Here is a 22,583-nt window from a genome sequence, read left to right on the forward strand (position 1 = left end):
AGGCACCACTTAATTCATACTACTGGCAAATTAATTCAGTGGGCAAACTGTACTGCACTGCCATGTAAAAATAAAGGGAGTATCCCTTTTTTTATACAGCATTGCCAAAAAGGTTCTAAAAAGGCAAAATTACAAATTGTGATAGACATGTCAACATTCATTGTTAGTTTACATGGCTCCCTTTGGCTATCTTAGTGATATGCATTAGATGCACATAATTCTCCTCCTTTTGAAACTTTTTCCATAGCCGTTTCTACAAAAAAAATCCTTATATCGATAATGAAACCTATCACTGGACTGTGACAATAAAAATCAATGCTTTACAGAGAGGAAAAAGGATACGCATGCACTGCATTGACTTGTATGTCAAGACTATGCATTTATCTGCATACCTCCTCGGCAACACTACAGCTTCTAAATTCATAAGTTAGCTAAAAACACTCTACGCGGCTGTTCTATTCCTGCTTGCATTGGCCTAGAGATGGAGAAAGTCCCAGTATTTGAGGAAAGATTTCAGTCCAGGTATTGTTATTTCAACCTTAAATATCACAGAATCACTAAGGTTGGAAAAGACCTATAAGATCATCAAGTCCAACCATCACCCCAACCCCACCATGCCCACTAAACCATGTCCCGCAGTGCCACGTCCACACATTCCTTGAACACCTCCAGGGATGGTGACTCCACCACCTCCCTGGGCAGCCTCCTCCAGTGCTTCACCACTCTCTCAGTAAAGACGTTTTTCCTAATATCCAGCCTGAACCTCCCCTGGCGCAACTTGAGGCCATTTCCTCTTGTCCTGTTGCTAGTCACTTGGGAGAAGAGACCAACACCCACTTCTCTGCAACCATATGCAAATCATATATACATATGAATAAAAACTGAGTCATACAGAATTTTTGAGGTGTTTCTTTTTTATTCTAGGCATAGCTCACAGGTAAAGGGATAAAACCCATTAAAACAAACAGCATTAATAATCTGTTTGTTAAGACAGATCCTTCCCTACTTTTCATCCTTACTTATCAGCAATTTCCAACTAGTTAAATGTCCTTCTCATTGACAATAAATCTCCCCGCTTCCTAGAAAAAGCCAAACCGAGCAGATATTATCTTATTCCATATCCTTAAACTGGTCAAACTTTGACTCCAACAAATCGCAACAGCGGGGGGGTTGGTGGTGCTGCGTGCAATCTAAATCGAAGGCCCTTCCTCTGACAGTACATGTCAGCACTCTGTGCAGAAAAGACACATTTTGCATACTTTTCCTTTTAGAAATGCAATTCAAAAACTCTACCTTTCCGTCCATATGCATAATCTGTGTGAGATGGGTCTCCTGTTAGGATAAGACTCCACGTGCAACACACTTCTACATACTTTTAAATACAACAAAAAGAACTGACTTGAGATTCAAACAATTCTAATCTTGATTCAGTAAAAGAAATCAAGAAGATGGTCCAAGGAAAGGATTTTGTTCAGGAGCTAGAGACGCCCAGAAAGTTCTAAGCTATTCTTTATTGCAACTCCACATCCACTCTTCAGATGGAGGCAAAACAAAATGTCCGTTGGTGAGATCAGAATGGGGATCTCAGACCTGGGTTGAAATATTATCAATTCCGAATGGATTTGGACTGAGGGTTTAATAGAAAACTTCCTATGTAATGGATTCATCCAGCTTTCTCTTTATTGTGAGTTTGGCAACAATAATCAATTAAGGATCATTTTCTATGACTCAATAAATACCTGTCCATTTTTGTTTGCCTTGAGAAAGCTGCTAATTTTTAGTAAAACCCTTTCCCTTTATTAGAAAGTGCTACCCATAATTTGAACGTAAAAAGCTTCTGTGATGTTTTTGTGTAGACATGATTATACACCCAGTGTAGGAGTGACCGAAGACTCTAAGAAACACTGTTTGTTTTTTCCTTTCAGAACAAGTGACCCCAAGCTGAGTCAGTCAGATCCTTCTGTAAAGTTCCTGGGATTCAAAATTGAAAACTACTGTCTGACAACATAAATTGTACACGGGACCACGATACTAAACATTGATCAGTACTATTCCCTGTGTGGCTCAGAAAAGTTGAAACACTATGAAACTTAATTGTGAAAAGACCTTAGTGCTCAGAACAGTTATACTTTAAAACAGCAAATTTAGCATTTTACCATGTCCTTGTTAAAAACTATTAACACTGTGTGTGTATATATACACACACACACACAGTTCTTGTGACAATTTTTATTGTTTAGCTGAAATATACTGTACTTCTTAATGTGGAATATTACATCTTAAGCACAAAAAGTCCTGCAGCATTTCACAAATTACCAGAAAACACTTTAAAGTATGAATGTTCTGTTCAGTTCCTGCAGCACAAGTGTAGCTCTGTCAATAATAGCATAGAATTTATCACACAGGTGTTTTATATTGTTCAATATGAAAAAATACATCCAAGATTATAGCTTACATTTTTAGCAAGATATTTGTGAAAACTCCTGAATGTAATGTCAGAACACTCTTGGCAGTGACCGGTACATCTGGCTATGCTTCCTGTGAACTGATACCTCTCTAGCTCAAGAAAACGAAAACAGGTCTGTTCAGAGAACTATGCCTCTTCTCAAAAAGGCATCGTACACTCTTACTTAAAGATCAAATAATCAAACAATTAAGGAATCATAAGATTTGATTTTACACTTATGGACAGCTCCTAAATAATCCATCCAAAGCATGACATAATTTGTTAAATTACTGTACCTACGATTGACAGATCACAGCATTAGCATCAGATGGCAGCAGCTGGCCGATGCCAATAAATCCCCTAGGAATTCCTGTCATTCTGCAGGGAATGGTAGCATTAAAAGCCTCAGAAAGAGAATAGGCAAGAGAGCTGACCCAAAGAACTGAAGACTCATCAATTAATTGAAAGCTGCATATTTGCTTATAAGTCCAGCACAGTTGAATGTGGCCCACTTTATCCCATGGCTAACAAAAATCTGAAGAGCTTAAGAGGCAATGCTGAAAAATATTTCACTTGCAAAACAATGGTATAAAAAGTCATACACTGGCAAAACAACTCACTGGAAAAGAGACAGCAAGCATGCTGGCAGCATACTCCCACAATAAAAAAGAGAACAAGTCAATCCTTTCAAATTAGTTTTTAGAGAAAGAAGAATATTTTATGTGAATTTAGTCTTCTCAGAGAGTCTATAAAACTCTGCAAATAATTTCAAATAATGCATTCTTCTGAGAATACCATCTATCCCGGGAGGATCAGCAGGCATTTTTGTTTCGAACTTTCTTCCTATGATATCCTTCCCTTCTTTCCTGCTCCCCCCGTTTTTTTGCACTGTATCCAATTTCAGGGAAAAAGAACCTTAATTTTGGGGCTGAAACAAAGTTTGTGCATTTTATGAGGAAGACCATTTGAGAAAGTAGTTGGCAAACCTGGCGTAAAGAAATTGGTAATAGGACACGGACATTGAAGTCCCTTTTATGGTTTTACAACTGAAAAGCATAGCTTTTATACCTTTGTGGCTATAATTTAAAGGACGATAGCCAGGAAAGGTCACGTTTCAAAATTATGAGAGTAAAGATTGCTAGGAATGTAGACAGTCACGAAGAGTGAGCGAGACGCTTAAAACAGAACCTTCTCCCGTGTGTGGCAGGAATGTGACACAGTGCTGGCACAGTGATTTTTGGAAACCTGCAGCGTGCTCAAGAACCGAGTGGACTTTTTCCTCAGTTGTCTATATGAGCGTGTAGAAAACATTCCATTAGCTACAACAGCTGTGTCAGTGACGTGGGTACTATCGAAAATTTCTCCGGTTTCATTAATGGCTTCTGAAAAGCAGCAGTATTTTATGTTAGCACTACCATATCCTGAATGTATTATTATTACTACCTTTTCGCATTTCTCTTTCTTTTCTCTCTCTTTCACGTTTTGATATGGGGGCAATTCTTAAGTCAGTTGTGAAATTCAATTTACACATAACACCCTATGATTTACAATCGCTGCAGTTTTCTGTATTAGTTGATGACAAGCTCATGAATCAACATGGATCAAATAGCTTTATTTGGCTTAAGTGCCAACGGTCCCCACGCTAATTCCATTTAGTGGGCCTCAGTTGTTACACAAAAAGCTTTGAATATATTTGTTTCAGTTTTTAAAATTGTCATAGTTTGAAATGTGAGACTAATAAAAAAATATAAAAGGATGATTCTGGTCTCAAAGGGTGAGATAAACGGCAGCGTTGTCTACTGCCTGGGGTATGAACTGCTTGGCAGCTACCTCCTACACTGCTAATTTTATTTATTGGCAAGACGGCACCTGACAGGGCTGTCTCCAATCACATGCTGTCCACATACCTCAACTAGGATGTCCCTGGAGCCTGAGCTTCATTTTCATTCTGAAACTCCCCGAAGATTCATTTTTAGTCGTGTTTTTCAGGCTTCAATTAATTCTTCAACTAATGGCCCTTGGAATTATAAAAATACATACATTTTAGCATTTATTGATAAGAGTCAGCAAAGCCATTTCTGTCTAACTGTTACACTTTGAAAAGCTAATTACGATCGCGTGCAGCAGAAACATTTTTCAGCTTTGTTAGTCTGGATATTAAATTTTGAAATCTTTAGTCTTGATATTAAATTCTGACATCTTTTAACGTCCTATAAATTCATATCATACCTATTAGCAAAGAGACATTCAAAATAGGTTTTTATGGGAAGGAGTTCTAGTTTTTTTTCTTCTCCAGCATCATAAGCCCTGGCCTGCTGAACAGGAGACAAGACATCGTTTTCAGAAATCTTGAGCACCCAAAGCTTCTAGTTAAGACAGGGACTTCTGTGGTCCTGCACACATTCATGGAGGACAAACTAAAAATCAAAAATCACTTTGAAAACACTAGTCCTTGTATCTGAGGAGATGGTGAAAATAAGAAGTTAAACATCTTTTTGTAGGGAGAAAGCAGCTAAGGCACCTGCCAAACATGCCAACCCTTCAGCTTCTTGTTAGACTAAAATAAGTAGCGATTAAGTCAATCTGACTTGTGGTCAAAAGGAAGGAAGAGTGCACACTCTGCTTCTCCCAAAGTCCCCGTAACATTTACCATTACTGTCACTGGTGATAAAGCTTTCTCATTCCATTTTTCAATAAAATAGTTTTCTCCATAAAATTATCAAAAAAAAAAGGTATTTAGTCCATAAATGAGGTTTAATTTGTAACATTTAAAATTTTAACTATTTCAGGTGTTTTTTTAATTTACCAGTCATAACTTGACCTGCTTTTAGGCAAAACAATTAGGTCTTTATAATAATTCAGTTGCCTTTAACTTTTCCAAATGGTTTTAAAAACAGGCTTATATTTTTGTTGCCTTGGACAATTTAAAATGAACAAAAAAATTTCCAGATTCTCAATTTTATTAATCCTATCATTTACCATCATTTCACATATATGAAAATATTGCTAATAATTAGACAGAAAAGATCTACTGCTTTATGGAACTTGTTGTATCAAACCAAACAAAAAAATACATTCTTTGCTTAGTATTCAGCACAGATTTCAAGATTGCTGTTTCAGACCTGAGGAAAACACAGTTACTAGAGGCAAGATTGGATTTAGTCAATAAAATCTGGAGTTTGACTAATTATAGAAATAAAGCAGAATACGGTCATGCTAGTTTTCATAGCAATATAAGTATTTTAAGACATGAGCAGGCAGTTATAAAGTGCCCTACAGACACACTAATGCATTCAAAATAATGTTAGTTTTAATTACGACACACAAGGGAAATACAGGAGAATTGGAAATAGACAGAAAATATTTTAGTAGTTACATCTCCTACGCAGACTGAAATGAAGGACCCAAAGAGCAGGATTTAATCAGGAGAAGTACTAACTGAAGGCAACTGAACAAGACAACCACATCTACAGCTTCCCCACTCCCCGCCATGTACGTACAGCCTTACTACATCTAGAGATGACAGATAAATTCCATAAATAGATAAATCTGGAAAGAAATAAGTTCTTTTCTCCTTCTTTAAATCAAATACCTTGATTTTTCCCAAAACATGTTTCATTTGAGGATTTTGTTTGTTTTGTCTTTAAATTCTTCTTGCTCCATTAAAGAAATGTTGTATTTCAGACTTGTTACATACACGTGAAAAATCACATTATAAGATAAAGTATATTTTCTATTCTGGCATTCTATAAGCACGCAAATACTTCCAATACAATTACAGGGACAATCACTAAATCCAGAGAAACTAGCACCATATACTTTGATGATCATTCTTCACTCAAATAAATTTCAAACTTAGTAGCTATTTGAAATAATTTGAAATAGAATTCCCATTGATTTTATATTGCACTATTTTTAATTTTAAAATTATATCTGGCTTCTAAGCATGTTACTTTACCATTACTATCTTTTATCAACAATCTTTTAGTTATGCATAAAGATACCAAGTTAGTTTTGTAAGAACTACTTCCCCAGGTTCCTCCATTTGTTATTATTTATTTTCTCTTTATGCAAGTCAATATCAATAATTCTATCATTTACATAGGACTGGCAGCCTTAAAATACCTGTGTTAGCTCATTTTCTTATCTAAAGGTTGCTCTGAAACATTCTAAGTGTTCCAAGACCTATTCAAATAAATGTTAACAGCACAGAGAGATCTGCAGCCAATTGTTTCAGAACTCTTGGATGTGAATTGTCTAGATTTAAGCTAATCTAATTAAAAAAAAATCCTTTTTTTCATAATCCCTCCCATAATACAGCTTATATCATTCTGCTTTTCTAAAAAGCAGTTTTAAGGACATCCAACCCCAAATTTCCAGAATAGCTTCTTCCGGATAGTGAAAATAATTTAACTTGTTGATTAATTTTTTAAATAAAATGCTGCCACGACTTGAAAGAAACATGAAACAATTTTGTAGTCATTCAAACTATGGTAAGGTTCCCATTTTGGGGGTTGTAGGGTGGATTCCCACCTTTGGATCTACAGGAACACAAACAGTACAACATTCCTTGCCAAACAACAGCTGGAAAGCACACTAAATTCCAACAAAGTCTTGGCTGAACAATCATCTAATCCTTTGACTGTCAAATCATATGCCTGGTGAACCGTAATTTACCCTGTTAGGCTGCAAGGTCTCTGTGACAGTCATGTTTTTCAGATACGAAATGGTTAGCATACGCTGGATGACAGCAAAAGCAGAGTATCACACACCCAAGCAGCAGATTTGACCCTTTGAAATGTCATGTACAACTAGTCTGTGTGGTCAACGTGAATCACATGCATTTCTGAACACAATTACTACCTGTACTGAAAGTGATGACAGAATTGCCCTGGATCTCAGGGGGTCTAAGATGTGAAGCTCGAACTGTCATTTTTCATATATTTAAGCTTTTGGCCTTAAAGAGAACATTATATGTTGATGGACTTCTGAATGCTCTTACTATTATAGACGCGTAATACTACTGGAGAGCAAAGCTGGCTAAAATGCTTTGCTTCAAAACACTTCCCTGCTTTGTTGGTTTTGCAAATTTTGTCAGCTTAAAATGCCACCTTGAATTTCTGAGCTTCAATATCTATTATGTTTAATATTCAAATATTTATGCAATACTTAAATCACTAAGAACTACAAGCATTGACTATTATTTGCACTAACATTTTCTTTCTCACCTTTTTCTTCTGAATCGTAAAGAGATTCTTTATTTAGCTTTTAAGAAAAATACATGCCTTTATAATAAGTCTCACAAGTCAATAACATATCAAGTTTGACTTTTTAAAAAATTTATTTAAAACTGTTGTTCCTGAACAGAACAAAGATATGATTTTCTGCTTTTATATTGGAGGAGTCTGCTGGAGGAAGTCTGTATTAAAAATCATTTTTTTGAATTGATATATTTTGATGGGATTTTTAAGTAAGAAATTCTATGGAGATCGTCATCTGTAACAAAAGAGCCTGAGAAGACTGAGAAGGGAAAAGTGTCTTTTAATACCACAATTGAAGTGTTGGGTTTTTTTGAATTACAATTTATAATTTAAAATGTCCTCAGATAATGGAAAGCTTACAGAAGAAACAGAAGCCTAATAGATGCTTACAATTCTATCCTAAATTAATGGTGTTATCAACTTAACAGTATTTGTCCCTTTCAAGATCTTCTCATAAAACTTTAGTGCATTTTTTACCATGAATGTTATTTTATTCATGTTCTTTCCTTTCCTTTTTATTTTTTCCTTTTGATTTACTCAGTAAAATAATTTCCATGATGGATTTTCAAATAAAGGGAGGTAGGGGATGTTGAATTGGAGTTGAACGTGCAAGAATTTGTAATATTGAGGAAGTTTACATTATTGATTTGGCCTTATACACAGTACTTCAATAAGACCTACATTTTTACAACAAAATTCTGCCTCTGAAAAGATGTGAAAGGTAAAAGACAAAATCTATACTCATTTTAAAGACAAATTTTAAGCTTGTTTATCTTTCGTAAGGGATATGACTTCATCTCGCTCCATCATATATTTTATAATAATATTTGTATAGAATAGCATAGTGTAAGCCCTTGGTGCTATATAAACAATGGATAATTAAAGAATATACGCGATCAGTATCCAACAGTTACGTTATGATTTCAGTAGTTACCTGGAAACCACCCTAGAAAACATCTGTGGAGAAATACAGTGAAGAACACATGTAGAAATTTTATTTCCTTTTCCCCTAATCAGACCCTATCAGAGCCTTGTCTCTTTCTCAGAACATAATAACGTATCGTTAGCAGAAGTGCAATAATTAACAAAACTGTTGAATTTCTTTTGATTTACAGCGTAGACTGCATACATCTACTAGGTCTACTATGAGCCTGCCCAGTTTCGCTCTGCCTGACTTCAGGCCCAGCCAGGAGCCGTGTACCTGCTGCCGGCCCCAAGCTAAGCCGGGCTGAGCCACCTGGGCAGGGAGGTCCTGTAAGCAGGGACGGCACTTCCAGTCACAGGATCACTAAGGTTGGAAAAGACCTGTAAGATCAGCAAGTCCAACCATCAACTAACACCACCATGCCCACTCAACCACGTCCAGCAGTGCCACGTCCACACGTTCCTTGAACACCTCCAGGGATGGTGACTCCACCACCTCCCTGGGCAGCCTGTTCCAAGGCTCTCTCCATAAAGAAATTTCTCCTAATATCCAGCCTGAGCCTCCCCTGGCACAACTTGAGGCCCTTTCCTCTTGTCCTGTCGCTTGTCACTTGGGAGAAGAGACCAACACCCCCCTCCCCACAACTCCCTTTCAGGTAATTGTAGAGAGCGATGAGGTCTCCCCTCAGCCCCCTCTTCTCCAGACTGAACGTGTGACTGTATCAGGCTCAGAGCCCAGGCAGAGTCGGCTTACGTTCACCAGCAAAATACTGTATTGGTGCGCTGGTTCTTGGGGAATAGCTAGAAGATAGCAGATAAGTCATTCGCAGCTTGTTTGGTTTCCAGGGGCGTTATTTTGAAATAGCACTTCACAAAGCCAGGTCTAACCTTAAATTATCTGGTTTTACAACTGCATGACTATTACCTGTTTTTTTTTTCCAGTGCCCTGGCAAAAAGGCTGAGCCAAACAATAGCTTAAATCCAATGAAGTAGCCTCAGTTCACTCAAGGCCGAACCCGAAAACAGGGAGAAGCATGCTGGTGCTATGCTCCCTTCTCAGGGAAGCCTGGGTTTTCCAAGAGCGGCAAATCTCTGAGCAACACAACCACACGCTCAAGAAAAAAGCGGTGTGCTAAGCCATACAGGCCGCGTGAATATTGACGTCATCAAATACCGTCCATAAATCTGGCTTCCTGATTACTTCTGAAACATTCCAGTCAGCCAAGAAGTGTCAAACACTTCCTCAGGGACATGGAGGTCCTGGAGACATGACTGAAACATTCGCGCCCGTGGATCATTCTGCCACTATATCCTCCTTGTTGCCATAATAATCCCTCTCTCAAATTTGGACATCACAGCACATTTTTTCGAAAGTTCGTAAGCATTCCAATAAATTTCAGCGGTTCAAGTTTATTTCCTTTGTCAGTGATTCAAGTTACTCGAGACCAAACGTTTAGGCTCCGCCGAAGCCCAAATAAGATGTGCGACTGCAAGCAGAGTCATAAGCAACACCACACGCCCGGAGGCCCGGCTCCACTTTCAGGGACGGTGCAGCTAGGGTAGCAAAGCAGTAGTGGAAATAAGAGGCAAATACTTGACTTTATGCATGAAACCCGAGGCTATGTTTGTGAGAAATTACTTCTCCAGGAGGTAATTTATTAGAAATCACAGCGGACACAAAACGTTCTGTGTCTGCTCCACAAGCATAGTTCTCATAGCGCGAAGGATACGGTGGGGATGGGGAGAGCAGCTCTTGTAGCACGTTAGGAACTGCTTAGAGGCCAAACCACAAAATACAAGTTAAGTCCATAACCCTTATGAAGGCAGAATAAAATTCACGGGGCCATATTAGGTCACTTCTTATGCATTTTATACATCCATTTCTTTGGTTTAACTGACACCAGCGAGTCCATGCCTCAGCCTGTGACAGCATCTGTCATTGGGGAAACAACTACAGTCTTGCACTGCTCACGTTTATATAGGAGACGCAACTACACGCTACTATCCTACAAAGAACTGATGTTGTGAAAAACCTGAATTGGAAGTATTTAGTATTGTCATCTATGAGCTCTTTTAACTGGAGACACCGAAACTTACAGCTTTTAGGGAGTGTTTTTTTTTGTAGGTGGTCTTATTTTTTTAGTCTTTCAACTGAAAATATTTATATTTTTAAAGGAATTCCTTTGGTTGATAGGAATTCATCAACGTTGAAGTACTGCAGATACGAGTGCTGAAATAATAGGGGAAGTACAAACCGCATGTAACAGTTACATATAACCTACTCATTAAACAAGGATGTAAAATTACTAAAGTGGTGAGAGACCTCTGCAGGATTTGTAAAATAGACTTGAATGAGTTTTGAAGCTACTGTCCCCATTTTAATAAGATATTGCTGTAGAATGAAGGAAAGACTCTAAGTTGCATATCATTTCCCTGTCTTCACATGCTTTCAATCCAGCTGCCTCACAAAACCAAGGACAATTATTTTCCAAACTGTTGATGCCGCTACATTCAAAAATGTTTGCATTTTAAGGCAGCTCAGCACACTTCCCTCCTGAAACAGGTATTTACCAAAGTCTAAGATGTTAAAGCTCAATGTCAAAGTCCCAAGGTCCTAAAAACTTAATCTCCAACTGATTTATTTATTACATTGGTAGCACATGTAAAAATAGCCTTATGAGACAAGGAGGAGACAAGCACCCAGGACTTCTGTTATGGTCTTTGAAAGGTGATCATTGAACTACATATTTAGTTTATGCTGCTCTCTGTTGCCCTCGAGGAATATAGGACCCACTGCACGAATCATTACTATTTTCCTTACTACTCCTGTTAGCTTTTGTGATCTCTTTAAATCGTTCTTGCTTTAGAAGGGCGAGCGTGCCTAGCAGAGAACGATGGCCTGTACTCCATTCACCTTCTCCATGCCTGCTTGAGGTCAAAATGTTATTACTTATCAAGCTCACAATACAAAATTTACAGTGTAATTAAATACACGAGAAGACAGACAGAAGAGCACATAATATACAAGCAAAACAGTAGAGTTGCATTCTTATATGTGTTGCACATGCTTTTATTTCCCTCCTCCTTCTCATTTGTGGGTTTGGGGTTTTTTTGTTTGTTTTTGGGGTTTTTTTGGTCCCTGATCCAGGCTTTTGCTTTTCCCTTTTTAGAAACATTGGACTGAATGTGGGATGTACAAAATAAGATGACCAAAATGATTAGTCAGTTGTGAAATGCCTAGAAAGGCATGTCTCTATCTAAAAACCTGCACCTCAGACTGCTGGGGGTGCATCCTCCCATTTATTTTCCCCCTTTATACAGAATAACAAGCAACTGTAATATATTCAGAGTAATCATTATTATCTTGGCACCAGCATTCTTGTGAATAAGGACAGCTGGGTTACGTTACACAGCTTGTTTTTTTCCAGGTATATAGCAGCTCATCAGGTCTGAATGCAGAATAACAACTCCGCCACTCTCCTGCAACTACTATAGCACAAAAGCACCTTAACAGCTTTTCTCTTTCTGGAGACAGATCTCTTCTGTTTCTATAGAAAATGGAAGTACCTCTCAATTTTGTATAATTGCTCTTGTACCTGAAGTGAACAGATATAACACTTCCGCTTTTTTGGTCTCCTGTTACTGCTGCATTACATCTCCGAAATCAGACTAATCAGGCTAATAAGAAATTTCCAGGGAGTACATATATTTTTATCAATCATTTTCTGGCTCCACGGCTAAGCAAACTAAATAGACTGCAGTCTGCACAGACTTCAGGCATACAGCATAAGCACTAAGCCTGTGAAAATGGCTGATGTAGCACAGCAGAACAGGGTCTCTGAGGCTTTTAGTAGCAATTTCTGTGTAACGCCAAACAGCATAAAATTCAGAGTGTAATTCAGAGCATTCCTTTGATAGCAGAAGGAATAATTAATGCAAGCAGTTATTATGGAAGAACACAGCCAACCTCATTTGCATCAACAGCACCCTGCCAAACCCTTTACCATTTGTGATAGATCGTAATTTCCAGGCCATTTTAGAGTCCCTTTGCATGAGCAGTGTGAAGGGCAGAAGAATAAATAAAAAAAATGAGAAAGCCTGAAATATAAATTAATTTTAAATGTGAGGAGTTCGACTTTTTTAGGTACATTAAGTTTCATATTGAGCATGAAAACACTGAAAGAACCCCCGAAATTTTGTTCTGGTTTGATTACTATGTAAACCCGTCTCTCCGAAAAGGACTCAAAATAGTTGATGCTGAAGCTACTGAAGATTTGTCCATAGCATAATGAAAAACATTTCATCAACTTTCACTTTCTTAGAACCGTGCGATCAAAGCCAGTTAAATCATTAATCCTGCTTTTGTAAGAAAATGTGTGAGACATCTGCTGGCAGCACATTAAAAAAATACAGCTTCCTTTTTTTTTCTACTGTCTAATATAAAAGCAGATACTGAAGTCTAGTTCAAAACCCAATATGATTAGTAGAGTCAGTCCTATTAGCTTCAGTGGATTTTTTTTTAAAAAGATCCCTAATATGCAAGAGGTTCAAAAGACAGACAGTATGCTTAAGTCTTCTTTGTTTTTTTTCTTTTTTTTTTCCAGTTAGATATACCAGCTGCCTTCCTTTCTCTGCAGTGATCAAATGCAAAATGAAGACTTGCAGTGCTACCAGAATGAGACAAAGAGAAACAGCTGAAGAATACAGAAGCAAAGCAAAATTTTTCAAAAGACACAAACAAGAACCTTGAAAATAACTTTCAACTATATATTGTACATCTCCTATTCTGCAATGCACAGAAGATGCACGTTTGGGTGAGGTATACTGGCAGAACTGGCCTTTATGGATCTCAGAACGATACCATCTTCAGGCTTCACCCAACAATCTCAAATTCTGGTGATTTTCAAGTTTGTTTTTCTGTAACCCTCAGAATTCATTACAGTGGCAAACAGAACTGATTCACTCCTATTGTAGATGGGAATTCAACTTGAAATAAAAGTATTGCCAATTTATATCTGCTCTCTACACATATGGTGAAAGGGAGTGATATTGACATACGTGCACGGAGGTGGAAACAAATGAAAACAAACCACCCATCTCTCTCCACACATTTAATTAGTGTTTGCATAACAGCAAGTGAAAGGTTTAACTAACTCTTTCAAAACCGCATCAAATTAAATATCCTGTGTGCATTCTACTGAATGGTAGTCAATGTGTTTTAGACTGATGGGAATAGGACACCTTGAACTGGCTATAGAAGCTTAAGTCTATCAGCAAGCAATGGGTAATAATCACTTAAACGATGACCATACAGTTTACCGTAACTGCCTGGTAAAAGGTTCATAACGAGAATTGTTTCTCTGCTGGCAAACAGAAGAAAAACTAGTATGCACCCACTTAGAATAATCTGCCAGAAGACTTCACCATGAAATATTTTCTCTTATGGTTTCTCACTTCCTTCCCTCTACCCTTAAGATAAAGCAATGTTTGCAGTGTATCTTCTCCTACTTATTAACACTAGAGCAAATAAATTTGCTAAGGTTGAGATGTTCAGGCAGACATAAGTATTCTTGAAAGATACAACACAGGTATCTATGTCAACATTAAACATGCAGTGTTTTTCACAACAATTTTATGCCATTTCTTCTCAGATCAAGCATCCCAAGCTGTCCTTTTAAATTTTCTGTATACTGAAGTATTCAGAGTAGGTTTCTTTGAAAAAGTGAAAGAGAAGCGATGTATGGTTGAGTAGGCACGGTGGTGTTGGGTTGATGGTTGGACTTGACAAACTTACAGATCTTTTCCAACCTTAACCCCTATACTTGGGAAATCACCTTTCACTAAATTCAATACCTACTTCTTTCCACATCCTTCTTTCCATAGATGTCCATTTAGGATCAAAATCCCTTGGCAGCAAAAGATGAGATTAAGTCCTGACAGCTCAAGATATGATAATAATAATTCATGTGACTGAATAAAAAGGAAAAATGGAAGTCTGATTACTCCCTATAACCTGTGTTTCTATATTGCATTGCCACATAGCTCATGATTCTGAGTTATTTGCAGGGTTTCTGCTGGTTTTTTTGTTTTGTTTTTTAACCTGAAGAAGCAGTTCCTCCTTACCATCTACAAAATTACTAGTATTTCCCAGTCCTCAAATAAACATCCAGAATAAAGTAAAGATCTGAGAGACAGTGACACAAAGAACACGAGGCACTTCAGCCCCTTCATAGGAATTTGTATAGAAATAGCATTTTTTAAAGCCGAGTCAAGGATATAGTTTTGACAGGGTGAACAAAAAAAAATCATGAATGCGATGCTGTGGAAAAGGGAACTCGTGAAGAGTCTCTGAGGAAAGCAATCACCACCTAAAACCAGGCAAGGTTTTAGTGGCAACGGTCCTAGTGGCCCATAGACCCTCATTTTCTAGTTGATTTCAATTAACTTTGTAATTTGGAATTCCTGAATTTTCTATTTTTGTTCAGAAAATGACTAACCGGTTTCACCGAACTGCTTTAAAGACTGGCAAAGGTGCATATTATTCAGACATCCCTCAGGACCAAATGCATACATAGTAAGTAGTCAGGATGCTAAAAGTGCATCAGTGTTATACATGGGTGACCCTGAACACTGAAAGAAAGCACAAATACAGAAAGCCTTGTCTTTCTCAGACTGAAAATTAGTACCATTTTCAGTTTTAATAGACAAACACCTTTTTCCCCACTCACTTATAAATATAATCTGCTTTACATAGATATTTTCTTTTCTGGAAAAAAGGAACTGTGGAAATTAATAGGCAGAAACGTTATTTTTCAAACACAATTGCAACACTCATGTTATTTTCAGAAGACTGGGTTGAGTATTGGTCGGGAACTAGAAAAATAGCTCTTCAAAGGGAATTTTCTTCTATATGCTGCAAAAGTGTAAAAAAACCAAACAAAAATAATCATACCAACCCAAGATTGTAATCTGATTATTATTTTTTTTCCACAACTGCCTGACCTGTACAAATTAAGAGTAGGACTACACAGAAGAATTAAGAGGCAGTAGGATTTGGTTATCCAAACAGACGTATTGTATTCCCAGCCTTAGCGCTACCTAGATGAATTACTCAAGACAATTCAGTTCAGTCACACAGGCCCTTAAGAGTTGTATCAGTGAATTCTGCAATACTTAAATTCTTCATAGTCCCACGTTAAACTCCCAGACTCTCTGTGGATGCCTAAGGAATAGGTCAATCAGCTGAGAATGGAGTGAAGAAGGAATGCCTAGAAGAGGTGAAGCTGAGTCCTACCCTTCAAAGTCAATTAAGCAGTTAATTCAGTGATAGCAAGTAGTGCCTGTCTTCACACAGGCATTTTATCTCTAAGTCTCCCATGGAACTAGGCACTTCTTCAGTGTCACTGCTTTTTCAGCACTCTTCAAACCTCTCCCTCCTGTTCCAAATAACTTGGAATATTCTCAGGAGGATCTGCTTGATTGGATGATGAGTTGATACATGTGTACATATATATACACATACGCAGAGGTATATACACACACCTCAGGCAAACAGACCATACTTGAAAAAGCTGGCAAAGCTATACAACATTACATAAAACAAAATATACCATGAGTCAAAGAGTTAAGTCAAGCTCTTTCATATACGACTGCAGAGTTCTGGTTTTCCTACCTTTCCTGCCCCAATAACAACTTACTTGTTCAAAGTGTTACTCTTTGATAAGAGGCTTCTTCAAAATACCTCAAGCCTATTTGAATACAAAACTCTGTTGCAATTTAGGCTCAGCAGAGCTTTAAACATGAGTCTTTCACATTTCAAGTAAGCATACAAAACCGTTGCACCATGAAAATGTCCATTACTGCCAATGCAGTAATGAAAATCCATCTCGCCTCCACCATCTTGTCTTTCAGTGGTCACTGCATGCACGTTGGAACAGATCTTGCAGGTAACAGAGACAAGAGTTTATCGTCTTTTATTATTACAAGACAGCATTTCTTCATGGCTTTTATGTATATGAACCACTTCGGATCACATTCATTTCACATTAGTGAGTAGCACATGGTCATCAAAAAAGCCCATCTGTATTGAGTCTGAAAACACTGCAGAAAAGAATAAAACCATTGCAAAATCCCATGCACATACTTTAAACTCTAGTCCTTTCATAAAATAGTATTTAAAACTATTAGATTTGTCTCAGCCATTATTTCCTACTGTGCACATCTTATGCTACTGTCAATCTCCGTCTCCAAAGAAGTTATTTTATTATGACTGTGAAGAACGTTTTCCACCTCAGCCAGATATAGCAAATTGCTAGGCAAGCAACAGTGTTTGAATTTGACAGGCTTACTTCTATAAAAGTCAGATACACTTTAATGATAGAAAGGTGAGATCTCATGTTGGAGAACTGACCGCATACATCCTTTCTCCAATAATCAGATCTCTGTGTTTAAGCCTCTGACTATTGTGTTACTTATCTTCATATTGAGTACTTCAAAAGAGCTCCTCAATTTCACACACCACAAGGAAGAAATAACACATCATCTGAAAAAAATTTCAAATGGCTCTGATATATAGGAAGAAAGTTTCTATTAAAAAAATTAAAATGTTTGTCAGCAAACTCTGAAGAAAAAAAAAAGACCATTTCAGTAGACTGCTGAATGGACCACCTTAGCTTTGACTGACAGCAAGGTGTTCAATTCTGCTAGCTGCTGTATTACTTCAGCACTGGAAATAGTGACAGGAACACTCACGAGTCTTCAGCTCTTGGCAATCTTATTCCTGTCTGCAAACAGGCCCTAGAAACACAATATATGCAATTCTTGCTCGTGCCTTCCTGCAAAGAGTCATTTAAAAGCATTGTGTGCAGATGTTCCAATCAGTGTTTTGAATTTACTTCTGTTCATAAACCAAATGTGTCTTGGTCATGACTCATACATCCCTGTATATACTTTTACATATGACCTACTCCATACAGATTTGTATTGCGTGAAGAATGCATTGCCAAGAGGGTTACTCCGAACACCAAAAGTTAAAAATCTGTATTTCAGGCCAATTTTTAACAATTGATATCATAAGGAACGTTTTCCTAGTTTTTTTTTTTTTTTAATACACCGAGTACTGAGAAAGCAATGTAACCAGGTTCCCAGGACAGCATGCTGTTAATTGGTTGCATTTTTGCTCCAGCAAATCATCATCTTTTTTCTCCACTGAGAAGGTTGCCTAATTGTGTCTCCTGTCATGTCTTGTGGCTTGGTGCAAAGAAAGCTTCCCAGATTAACCACTTGCCTCTTCCACCTCAGCCTATGATTAAGCAGAGTTTATTTTACACAGGTTTGTTCCTTATGCAAAAAAAAAAACAATAAAATCAGTATTTGTAAGTTTTAAGTAAGAATGTAAAACTTCACATGAGGCATTATAGAACTTGTGACCAGCAGTGAAGGAGAGGCCAAAAGTAGGAGCTGAGAAGTAAAAAGGAGATGAATTTGACTTTTCTTGAACTTGACAGCATCTTGACTTGTTTCAGAATTAATCCTTTCTCTCATTAAGGCTTGGGGATGTTCTAGGAAGATGCATTGTCACCGAATCTTCGCTGGCTAACAAAGACTAATTTCATCCCTTGGCTTTGACAAGACAGAAATTCTTGATGAGCTCTCCTAGTGGCACTCTGACTTCTGCCAGACGTGTTTGACTGTACAAGCAATGCTGTCTACAGACTTATTGCTGCTGTGGTAGGCATTGAGGTAGCAGGGGAAGGGAGTCAGGGGAAGATCAAGAGCTGTAGTAAGTGCCATGGGCATTTAAAAACAACTCCTAAGCCAGAAAAACAAAGGGGATGGAACTGCAGCCAGGCAAGCTGGGGAGCAGAGAGAAAACAAATTCATTGTGTGAAAAATAATAATTTTCAGAAGCAGATCCTGTGTGTTAGGATCAAAAGGGCTGGTAAATAAAGGCTATTCCACAGCAGTGAAATATATTAGTAGTGTCATATAATGCAATGACATTTATGAGTTTTTATTGTGACAGCAGATCTCTCTGCATCCCAAACACTGAATCCCGATACAGAAAGAAATTAATAATGATTTTTCTTTAGAGGTACTATTATACTTACATAAGATTCTGACACAATATATGAATAACCATATTTAATCTATATGGCTACAGACATGTTTCTTACTCTGAGAAAGACCTGACACATTTTTGGGCACTAGATAAATTATAGCCTTAAATAATGTCCACACAGTCTTCTCTGATCACAATTTTGAGCTTTCCATACCTGAGATAAAGACAAAGGCACACTTCTTTATGTGGTAAGCCCCTCTGATATTTGCCTAGAGTTTAAAGCCGACAGGTTTTCAGGCTGAGAAGCCACAGCCAGCCTATAAGGCTCTCTTTCTTTTAGGAATGGATGGAACATTCCTCCCTGATGTGAAGTGAATTCAGAAGCGAGCTACCTTTCTAAATCTCTTGCTTCCCACTGTTACTTTGGCTGTCACTCAAAATAATCCAGACGTGAGGGGGTGAAGCTACACTCTACGCAACTAATATGTCAGAATACTTTTTCTAAAACACAATGCAACTGCAGTGAACAAAAACATATTGCTAGGTGGCAAACACAGAGGGAAACATTCAGAAAGCTGAAGGACTTGCAGAGAGTACAATTTTGCTATTGATTATGGATAGAGATCTGGGTGAAAGCTGCCAGATAGCTTGTGCAAACTGGGTGTGGCTACACTAAGAAAGGGAAGTTTCAGGCAGCTACAGTGAGGTAAACCTCTACTCTTACAAAGCACATCCATGAGGGTTTGGGTTTTTTGTTTTGTTTGGTTTTTTTTTTTTTTTCCTTCATGTTGGGCACATAAAAGCTAAGCTTTCCTGCCTGGATAATAAAGCTTAAAAGAAAAAAAAATCATCTAAAAAAGCAACAACCCTTAGTGATCTTCATTAAACCTGCTGGTATCTTCAACGTGAGAGGACATTAACCTCTGACTTTGTATTTTGCAAGATTAGTTTAAGAAACAATTCATACCACACCACTACCTAGCCCTACAAGGCTGAATCTGTATAGCCTGATTAACTGCTGAGATTCCCAAGGATTTCACAAAATGAAGCAAAATACTGTGAGAGATTTGAGTGCTACAAAAATGCTATGGTTTCTGGCTTTTCATCTTGATTCGGGATTTTCTTCTCTTTCAAACTGTAGCAGTTCAATACCAGGCATTAAGGTTTTCCTGTCAAGTCTATATGCAGATGGACATGTGGACCTAATTATCGTGAACACGTAAAGTAATCAAAATCACTATCCAAAACTGGGAAGCAGCTGCCAGGTATTTTAATTGCCGCCCTGGTCTTTTTTCCTTTCCTAGACATATTTTCTTCTCCCGAAGCACTGTCCAGAAAAATAACACAAACGATGCACTCAGAAGCGGGTAATCGGGGGTATGAACGCTGACCAAAAAGAGAATAACGTGATAAGACATTTAGCCAACTCATGAGCTTTACATGACTCAGCTTCACTGGCATTTGTCCTGAATTTTCCTCACTTAAAGGATGAATCTTATTCACTTTATCTCATTACAGTTAATTAATGTGTACTGCAGAAGAATAAAAGATGCTGAATAAAAAGCTTATTCCAATAGTCTTTGAACTGAATAGGAAAAAGTCACATTTCTTTTACTGTGCTTGAATCACAGTTTACATCAAGGTACATATATATTAGCAAACTTGTATATTGTTTTTATTCCATCAACTCCAATAGCAGCACACATACATTCTGGACAACGCTGTTCACTATTTTATTGGTGTAAATCTAGAGTAACTGCACAAAATGTTGAAACACTAGCAGAGCCTGGTCTGAGACCAGAAGAGTCAAGATTTATGAAGCGCATTTCTTCTGCTTCTCAAAACAGCAGCTAATCGCCTTACTCTCATAGTCCTATCACGTGTGTTTATGAGATTTGGTAGTAAAACATCAAGTAGAAAACCAAATAGGTCTTACTCCTGACATGGATGATCTTTTGGCTATGGCATGTACAAGATTGAAAGCAACTATGTCTTCAGAAGTAAGCACAACATATCTGGTATTACCTTGGAAAACTCCAGTTAAACATAGGGATCAAAAACTCTACACATGTAAGGTACTTGAGGAATGGGATGCTATCTTTTTCTATGACAGATACGTTTTTGGAACCACCTTGTATTTGATTAGCAGATGTCTGCATTTTCTCTCACTTCAGTCCTGCAATTTTTATTCCTGTTACACAGCTGCAACCTTAATTTATATCTTGTACCTGATAGAGCTATTCCAGGGTCAGTGATATATTAACCCCGGTTCTGCAAACACTTCCAGCAGCAAACCGTGCCTTTTTCCTGTAATGGGAAACTAAGAGCAAGGGAACTCTAAACAGGCTGCAGTTGGTGTTGATTTCCCAAGTGAAGCTTTCTGTGAACGATTCACTATGCACAGAGTGCGTAAAACCATGCATATAACACACGAAGAAACAGTTATAAATTGATCATTATTACATTTAGGCTGGATATTAGAAAATTTGAAATTATTCAAGACGTGAAGTTCTGTATTAAGCTTTCACAAAGACTCATAGGAGTTTGGGGGACAAAGCAGCCAGCCAGTTTAGCTATGGATCTTGACAAACTGTATGGACAGGATCACGTAGCCATACTGCACACGACGAGATGGCGTTAACTTCATAACTCAGAAAGATCCCTGGTGGTTCTCTAGCTTACATTTCTCATTTAGGATTTTTTCCACGATTGGTTCAACTATTTGATCAACCTCTGTCATTTTAACAATTGCTGCAAGAGTTTATTTTGGTAACCGAATACACGTTATCTTCTAATACAAATATGCTGAAGGTCTTCCACAAACTTCAGCATTTTCTTTAAACCTCCAGCTGGTAAAGTGAGTAGCATAAGAGTATTTTTATAACGTTTATCATGACAGGAATTGATATATTTACTAGAAAATGGTTTTGCATGAACAAACTGTAGTTTGGTGAATATTCAAAGTAAAATATAAAACTATTTTATCAATTAAAACAATAATTTTCAATTTAAAAAGCACTACAATTCTGTAATACAGCAACATAAGCCAACTTAATCATGATTTGACTACATCCATGTTGCTGGAGTGTCACCTACCGGACACCGCTGGTACACTTGGATCAGCTGTACTTAACGAACTGAAAAGCCAAGGTCAGTAAGGAAAAAAAAATCTCTGCTGATTTCTTTTATCTTCATGATAATAAAGCACTGTTGAATTTTGAAGAGGGGAGGGGGAGGGAAATCTGAGCTCTCATACCAACTCCTATACCAGTGACTTTACCTTTAATTTTCAGTTTTCACACTGGTGAAATGAGAATAACGCTCGCTTGATTGTTTGATCTCCCTATGAGAATGTTGCGGCTAAGTGGACATGAAAAATAGACGACATATTTGGTAACAACTAGCTGCTCCACGTAATAACACAATCTCTTTAGAAACAGCACTGTTTGCAAAACAGAGAGCCTGCATGTCAAATGTAAGAACTAAACCCTCTCCTTTCGTCTGACTGAGGACCTGACCACGATTATTCTACCTTTGCCTTTTCTGTGAATCTGAGGAGGCACAATGTCTATGTACAATGCCAAATTACACAGATTTCTTCATCTTTTTTAAAAGAGTGGCTGTCCAAGATTGAAAATTACATTATTTGTACCCCGCATCACAAATAAAAAGATTTAGATAACTGGATGAAAATCAGTTTCCTTTGAAAGAGAGCTTAAACGAAGGAAATCTAGATTGTCTTTGCTCTCCAGTTTCTACACCAATATGCCTGCTCAATTTTACCATGAGATAGATGTCTTAGCAAAGGGACAAGCTACTTAGTAGCTGATTATCTTCTAGAACCTGAGAGCTTTCCCAAACTATTTGACAGCAGCCTTCCAGATTTGCTTCT

Source organism: Gavia stellata, chromosome 19 (assembly GCF_030936135.1).
Source record: "Gavia stellata isolate bGavSte3 chromosome 19, bGavSte3.hap2, whole genome shotgun sequence".
In the NCBI taxonomy this organism is placed as follows: Eukaryota; Metazoa; Chordata; class Aves; order Gaviiformes; family Gaviidae; genus Gavia; species Gavia stellata.